At 56.8% G+C, this 7,399-nt stretch overlaps 1 protein-coding gene across 1 annotated transcript in view; it reads right to left on the reverse strand.

Annotated features, from left to right (window-relative positions):
• The window catches only part of AHRR (aryl-hydrocarbon receptor repressor), an 83,239-nt gene extending 78,564 nt beyond the window's left edge, over positions 1-4,675 (reverse strand). The window contains exon 1 of the mRNA XM_018065798.1: positions 4,593-4,675. The gene's annotated coding sequence lies outside the window, so the exon portion shown is untranslated. The remainder of the gene's footprint in view (positions 1-4,592) is intronic.

Raw genomic sequence — 7,399 nt, forward strand, 5'->3', positions numbered from 1 at the left:
TCCATGTAGAATAATTTTTAAAACTCTCATTAAACTAGGAATAGAAGGAAGTTAATTAACCTAATAAAGTGTGTGTCCAACTCTTTGTGACCCCATGAAGTGTAACTCACCAGGCTCCTCTGTCCATGGAATTCTCCAGGCAAGAGGACTGGAGTGGGTTGCCATTCCCTGCTCCAGGAGATCTTCCCGACCCAGGAATCGTACCCAGGTGTCCTGCACTGCAGATGGAGTCTTTACCACCTGAGCCACCAGGGAAGCTCAGCCTGGTAAAAGGCATCTACGGAAAGATGTGCAGTGGACGTCACACCTAGGAGGGAAAGGCTGAGCACATCCCAGAGACGTGAACGAGACAAAGGTGTCCTCGCCATCTTCCCCCAGTGTCCACAGGCAACATGATGGTACACAGGGCAAGTGACAGAATTTGGCTACGACAAACCTCTTATAATAACTGAGTTCAGCGAGGTCACAGAGAAAAGGACAATATAGAAAAGTCAACTGTGTTTCCATGCACTAGCAATGAACAACTGAATACAGATAAGAAAAAAAACATACCATCTATAATAGCATCAAAATAAAAATTAAATATTTAGATATTTCAAGAGGCTTAATATGTGTAACTGGGGCCCTAAAGAATAGGAGGGCAAAGGAGGTGACAGAAGTAAGCAATAATAGCAGAAATTTGTCCAAACAATGAAAACTACAAACCTACAGATTCAGGACGTCACTGTATCCCAAGCGTAAGAAAGAGGGAAAAACTATACAAGGCACATCAAAACCAACTCGCTCACAACCAGCAATAAAGAGGCTAACCTCAGCAGCTGCCAGAGACCACAGTGTTGGGCACAGAGGGGCTCAGGTAAGTGTGACCACAGGCGCCTCCTGAGAAACACGGGTGCGGAGGACACAGGAGCCGCACCCTTGGAGCACCCAAGGAGAAGGCACAGGAGTGGAATTGCTGACGCTGGAGCTCACTGCGCGAAATTAAGGCTAAATAAAGACTTTTTCAGACATGAGAAAGCCGAAAGCATTCGTTGCCAGCTGACCCACACTACAAGAAATGTGAAAGAGTGTCTTCAGGCCAAAGGAAAGTGATACCAGATGGAAACGTGGGTCCACAAGCGAGCAGAAAGCACAGGAAGTGGTCGCTGCGCAGCAAAAATGCGGGACCCCTTCTTCCCGTTTAAATGTCTTCAAGAGAGACTCACTGTTTAAACAACGACAACAGTGTGTAGTGAGGTTTACGACCCACGCAGACGAACACGGCAGCCACAGCACAGAGGCCAGGAGGGGGACCAGGTGGCGCCCCGGCAGCAATGGGATGCGGGGGATGGTCCCCGGGGACCCCGAGTGCCAGGCACCTGCCTGCTCCACAGGCCGGGCCCTCCCAGCACCTCTCCTCCGCAGTGAGCGCTGTGGGACACCGGCCACCACCAGGGGCTTCCGGCTCCCACGCATCCCACCATCTGCGTGCTCCTGCCCACCCGTGCCAGGGGCCGGGAAGCGGGGCGACCACCCCTACTCTCCTGGAGCCTGAACCCCCACACCCAAACGAGCCCTCTGGGCACCTCCCTCAGTCCTAAATACCCTTTTGAGCTCTCTTTTCACTGTTGCTGATACTTCTTTCGATTAACCAAAGTCTCTCAATTTTAAAAAATTAAGTAAAAAAAACCATCAAAGGCTAATTTTAAAAGTCTACACATTTTAGAGATACATATACGCTAACACCTGTGGAAAAATGACATGTTGGCGATTGTTTCTACGCAATCTGGGGAGTAGGGTGGGGTTCATGCTGCCTGATGAATAGATCGGGCTTGTTATAAAACTCCACTTTTGTAGAAGGTTTGAAAACTTTCATAATAAAAGGGTTTAAAAGGCTTTGAAGAGAGATGTGGCATAAGAATAAACATGCGTGGTCTATGGATGTTCAACAGCGAGGCCCTTCGATGGGGAAGGGCCCCATCACCAAAAGATTCTGGACAGCTGGACGTGCACACACCGAAGGGCGGGGGACCCACCAACCACCGACAAAAGTCAACCAGTTAGTTCAAGACCTGAGGGTACGAGCTAACACTGTAAAACTTGAAGGAAGCAGAACGCTATGTTTCTTTCAGCCTTAAATTTGGCAATGGATTCTTAGATATGTCACCAAAAGCATAAGTAAGAAAAGAAAAATGAGAAAAATTGAACTTCACCAAGATTTAAAATGTGGACTTCAAAGGACACTATCAAGAAAGTGAAGGGACACTCACACAGAGAATATTAAATACAAATCACATATCTGATAAAGTCTAGTATCCAGGCTATAAAAAGAACTCTTCAAACGTGAAAACAAAAAGACAAACAACCTAATTAAAAATGAGCAAAGGACCTGAACAGATATTTCTCCCTCGAAAGCATAGAAACGGTCCACAGGTACGTAAAAAGACGGTCACATCATGAGCCTCTAGGGAAATGCAAACCAAACCCACAACGAGACACCACTCCATACCCACGGCGACGACTGCAATATTTTTAAAAAGGAAAACGACAAATGTCGGTGAGGATGTAGGGAAAATGGGTCCCAAGTGCCTTGCTGGTGGGGATGGAAAACGGCACAGCTCCTGTAGGAAGTGTTTGAGAATTTCCTCAAAAAGGGCAACACAGAGTCACTATACGACCCCGCAATTCCACTCCTCTCCCAAGAGCGCTGAAAGCGCACGCTCAGAGCACACAAACACTCAGAGCATCCTCACTCCCAACAGCCAAAGAGCAGAAACCACCCAGACGCCCACCAGGCGATGAGCAGGTAAGCGAAACGTGGCCCACACACACTGTGGCCTGCCACTCGCCGCAAGAAGGGGTGAAGCCCTGGCGTCCTGCAACACGGATGGAGCTTGGAGACGCGACTCATTGGGACGGAAGGCAGGCCCCAAGGATGCACCCCAATTCCATGGGGAGGAAACGTCCAGAAAGTAGGTGAATGCCAGGGGCCGGAGGAAAAAAGAAGGGTATGGCATTTCCATTTGGGATGAAGAAAATGTTTTGGAATTAGAGGTGGTAGTTGCACAGCTTTGGCAATATACTCAATAAATACCACGGTACTGTAAATTCTTTAATGGTCAATTTTATGTGATTGAATGTTACCACCCTGAAAACACAGAACACAAATTTCTATATAAATGGAAATAAAGTGTCTGGAGTGGCCAGGAAAACAGGAGCGGCAGAAAAGGACCAAGCGGTGGCGGCGCTGGTGGGGTGTTCCCGGCGGGGGCAGGGCGGCTGGGCTGGGGTGTTCCTGGCAGCGCTGGGGCGGCTTCTGGGCAGGGGGGCAGCTGCAGGGCTTGGGGGGCAACAGCTGGCTTTGAAGCTGCGGGGTGACGAGTCTGAGGAAACGAGAGCTCTGGAGACGGGCTGGGGCGGGTGAGTGAGGCCTGGTGGCCACAGGCCGGAGCAGGGATGGGTGGGCAGATGCTTGGGAAGGGTCCAGCCTTCTCAGCTCACCCGGAGCCACAGCTACCAGGCCTGCCCTTCTCTGGGAAGCCAGGTCAGAGCCTTGGGGCCTGGAACCCAGAGGGCGAGGTCATGTCATCTGAATTGCAAGGCCTCTCAATGCCGGCAGGAGAGGACTGAGCCGCACCCAGAACCAGCCCAGCCTCAGGGGACACTGGCCAGGGACGTTCCCCCGCACCCGAGAGGGGCCGGGCACCCAGAGACCCGCTGAGCCCCATCAGGACCCAAAGCGGTGGGGGGCTGACCTGCACCGGCCCCAGGAGACCCCTCCCCAGCGCCACCATTCCCTAAACGAGCCCATGGCTTGGATCAGGGGTGGCGCGGGGTGGGGGTGACAGGGAAGATGAGCCGGGGGGACACATCGAGGGGGTGGTGCTGACCCCTCACTTCCCTCCGTACAAACCCCCTCCAGCAGCAGGACTTGAGATGGATCCAGGCTCCCCAGGGCAGGCCTCCCCCAGCGTGCCCACAGCCAGCCCACAAAGGCCCAGGATGGTAAGGTCCTAAAAACGCAAGTTGTGGCAAAAAGCACCAGAGCAAACAAACACACTCCAGGCACCCCGTGAAGGGTGGGAGAGGAACCCCAGGATGCCGCTGTTCCCTGGAAGAGCCTCGTCGTGCCTCAGTGCGGGCTCCATTTTCCTGACCACTTGCAGACTCTCTCAAACAGATGCAGCCCTGGCGGGCCTGAGCCACCCTCCCCAGAAACGCACCGCCGGGCAGTGTGGGGCCAGCCTCCCGGAGCTCGGAGCTGACTCGGCTGCTCGGAGGGATCTGGGCTTTCCCAAGACCCTTTCATGGTAGAAATAATAGTTGTCCACTTAATAAAATACACATAAGCAGAAAACAAAAATAAAAGAGCCTCCTACACCACAGAGTGGTGCCCACAGCTCCCGCCCAGTGTGTGTGCCCCTGTCCACGCGGCCGCCCCACTCTGGGGCCAAATCAAGAAGTGGACAATGCCCAAGGTGCAAGTCCAAGCTCTGCCCAGGACCACCCCGAAGTCCTCACGGGCACACAGACCACAGGCGTGGTCTGCTGGCCCCGGCGGCTGGAGCCGGCACAGAGCGCCCTCCCCCCCCGGGGGACAGAAGGCCGCTCACCTGCCCACGAGTGGGTCCTGAGACCACCGGGATGGGGCTTGGGCCCAACAGGCTGCAGAAGTCAGGCTGGAGGCCCTGATGGCGGATGCTGGGCGGAGACCCGCCAGGCTCAGGAGCCCGCCTCCGCCAGAGGCCCCTGGAGACGGCCCGGGTGGGCCGGGCTGCTGACCAGGCCAGGAGAGGTCCAGTCACAACTGTCGAGTACCCGGAACGAGAGGGCAAGTGCCCAGGGTGCGCTCTCACGCCTCCCGTCTGCACCCGGCCCCGTGAGGGTCAGAGCCTGTGGCCGGTCACACACAGGCCCCGCGTGAGTCACCGGGTGGGCACAGCTGGAGACCCCCTGGACACTTCCAAGGGGGCAGCCTCTGGCCCCGGCCCCTCAGACCAACCGGGAGACAGACAGAGGAGCCCCAGGGCCAACCTCCCAGGGCCTCTGGCCTCGGGCCTCTGACTGGCCACTTGCCCTGTGGGCAGCCCAGTGCCTTTCACAAAGTGCCCACAAGCTGGGGATTTCCCACCACTCGACATGAGACTTTAGGGAGAAAAAGTTTCTTGGTGCCACTAACTGAAGCCCAGCGAATTCCTGGAACACATGCCTTCAGCCTTATCCAGTGTGAGAACCAAGGCTGGCGCTCCCTGCCGGGAGGGGGGTGCTGAGCGGCACACCCCCGGCTCTGGGGCCCCCCACCCTCACCAGCTGCCTTGGGGAGGGCTCAGGGGTTCAGTTCCAAGTCTCCCCCCAACCCCTAGCATCTGCCCGAAACATTTCCTAGGGAAACTGGGCCAAGAGCTAAGGGCAATTGGCCCAACTCTCCCAAAGCCGGGGGAGGGGCTGTCTGACGCACCCGGGTCGGGAAGCTGGGTGACCACGGGCACTGGAAGTGCGCTGGCGCCCCTCGAAAGTCCCTGTTTTATCTTTAGGTGAGCAGCTGCCGGTTGGACCCCCGGGCCTGGAGACGAGGATGGGGTGAGTGGAGGGGGACCCTTGGGGAGCTGGCTCTGCGCGCGGCTCTCCACCGCGGAGCCGGAGCGGCGGAGCGCGCCCGGGGCACTTACCCGGCCGGCGGGGCGCGGAGGCTCGGGAGCGCCCGCGGGAGGCGTCCGCCGGGGCCGGGAGCTGTGTTGGCGCGGCTGCCGGCGCTCGCATCTCAGGGACCAGGCGGCGGCTGCGGCCGCGAAAGGACAGCTCCACCCCGGCACGCGAGCCGCCCCGCCCCGAGACGACCGAGCCCCGGCGGCGGCAGGGGGCGCGCGCGTGCACCCCGCGCGGCCCGGGTCCCCGGGTCCCCGGGTCGGCTCGTGCGTCCCCGCCCGGGGCGTCCTGCCCCGCGCCCCTCTCTCCCCGTGGTCCCCGAGTCCGAGCGAGCCACGGCGGGCTGGTGCCCTGCGCCTCCCGCGTCCTCGCGGAGCGCTCGACGCCCTGTCGCCTCCAGGCTGCGCTGTGCCCCTCGGGGCCCGCATGCTCCCCGCGGGAGCCCCGGACCCTAGTCCTCGCCTCCAGTCGCGGCCCCCTTCCGCCCCGCCAGCTGAGGCCGGTGGGCACCTAACCGCGGTGCGGAGGTGCAGGGTCCGAACTCCCCTAGCCGCTGGGTCCCGGCATCCGGATCAGAATGTGTAAGGTAGCATGCCCTGCTCTCCCCGCTTCAGTGGGGTTATCGCTAAAACCAAAGGGTCTTACAGTTTAAAATATTAATATAGTACTTTTAACCTCGCACCTTCCAGGAGGAAGTCTTGATCCGGACTTTTCTGGTTCACAGGAGCTAAGGCCTCCAGCCGACCCTTTCCATCTTTCCCCAGCTCCTTCCCTCTCTTCCACCCTGACCCTCCTACCCTCCCTCCATCTTGGTGGACATGTCCGGACTTTGGAAGGCCCCCTTTCCCTCACTGGGTTGGAGCTGCATATCTGGCCTAGAGCCTCCCAGACATCCATGAATCTCACCTCACACCCTGGGTTCTCCACAAAGTCTGAAGGGTCCCCGGAGACCTCGGCCCAGGGGCCTCCTTGTGTTGCTCGGCAATCCGGACCCTCCCCGGTCCCCAGGGAATCTCGAGTTGTCTTCATGCAAGCCTGCAGCCAGCCCTGATCCCACCCCCACCCAGAGCCCTGGTCCCATCCTGACCTCACAGACCACAGGCCTCAGGACCTTGGCACTTGCTCCTGCTCCAGGAAATCTCTTCTGCAGATACTGGCAGGACTGGCGCTCTGATCCTCTGTCCTCAGAGAGAACATCCACCCCAGATCAAACCCTGCTGTCCATCTCCTCTGCCTTTTACAGGGCTTATTCTTGCCTGAAATCACACAGATGTTTCTTTGCTCCAGTGTCTAATAGGCACACTCACCAGGTCTATTCACTTCTACCTGAGGAAAAGCAGAGTCCCCACTCCAGAACAAGGACTCAAAGTGTCAGCTTTTATTATTACTGTTTTATATTACCTTTTGACATGGAGCAACATGCAGCTCTGTGGCTGTATTTTTTAAGTAGTTAAAATCAGCTGCTGTATCTTGATCCAATTTTTGTGAAGTGCGTTGTGCGCAGAAAGGCTCCGGGTGCATAACTCAGATCACAGGCGAACTCTCATTTCTTTCCCTTGTAAAAAGTCCACAATTGCTGATTATTTTGCAGAAGCACGGAGTGCTTTTGAACTACTTTCATTGTTTTCCCTTTTTGTTACAAAGAAAAGGTAAGCATGCGTAAGACGTTGGGAGGGTACATCTCGGACGGCAGGGGCAACAGGGTCCCCTCTGTGAAGGCCACGCCTGTAGGGGGCCCTCAGAGCAGGATGGGGGGTGGAGACCCCTGGGTGGG

The sequence above is a fragment of the Capra hircus genome, chromosome 20, assembly GCF_001704415.2.
Source record: "Capra hircus breed San Clemente chromosome 20, ASM170441v1, whole genome shotgun sequence".
In the NCBI taxonomy this organism is placed as follows: domain Eukaryota; kingdom Metazoa; phylum Chordata; class Mammalia; order Artiodactyla; family Bovidae; genus Capra; species Capra hircus.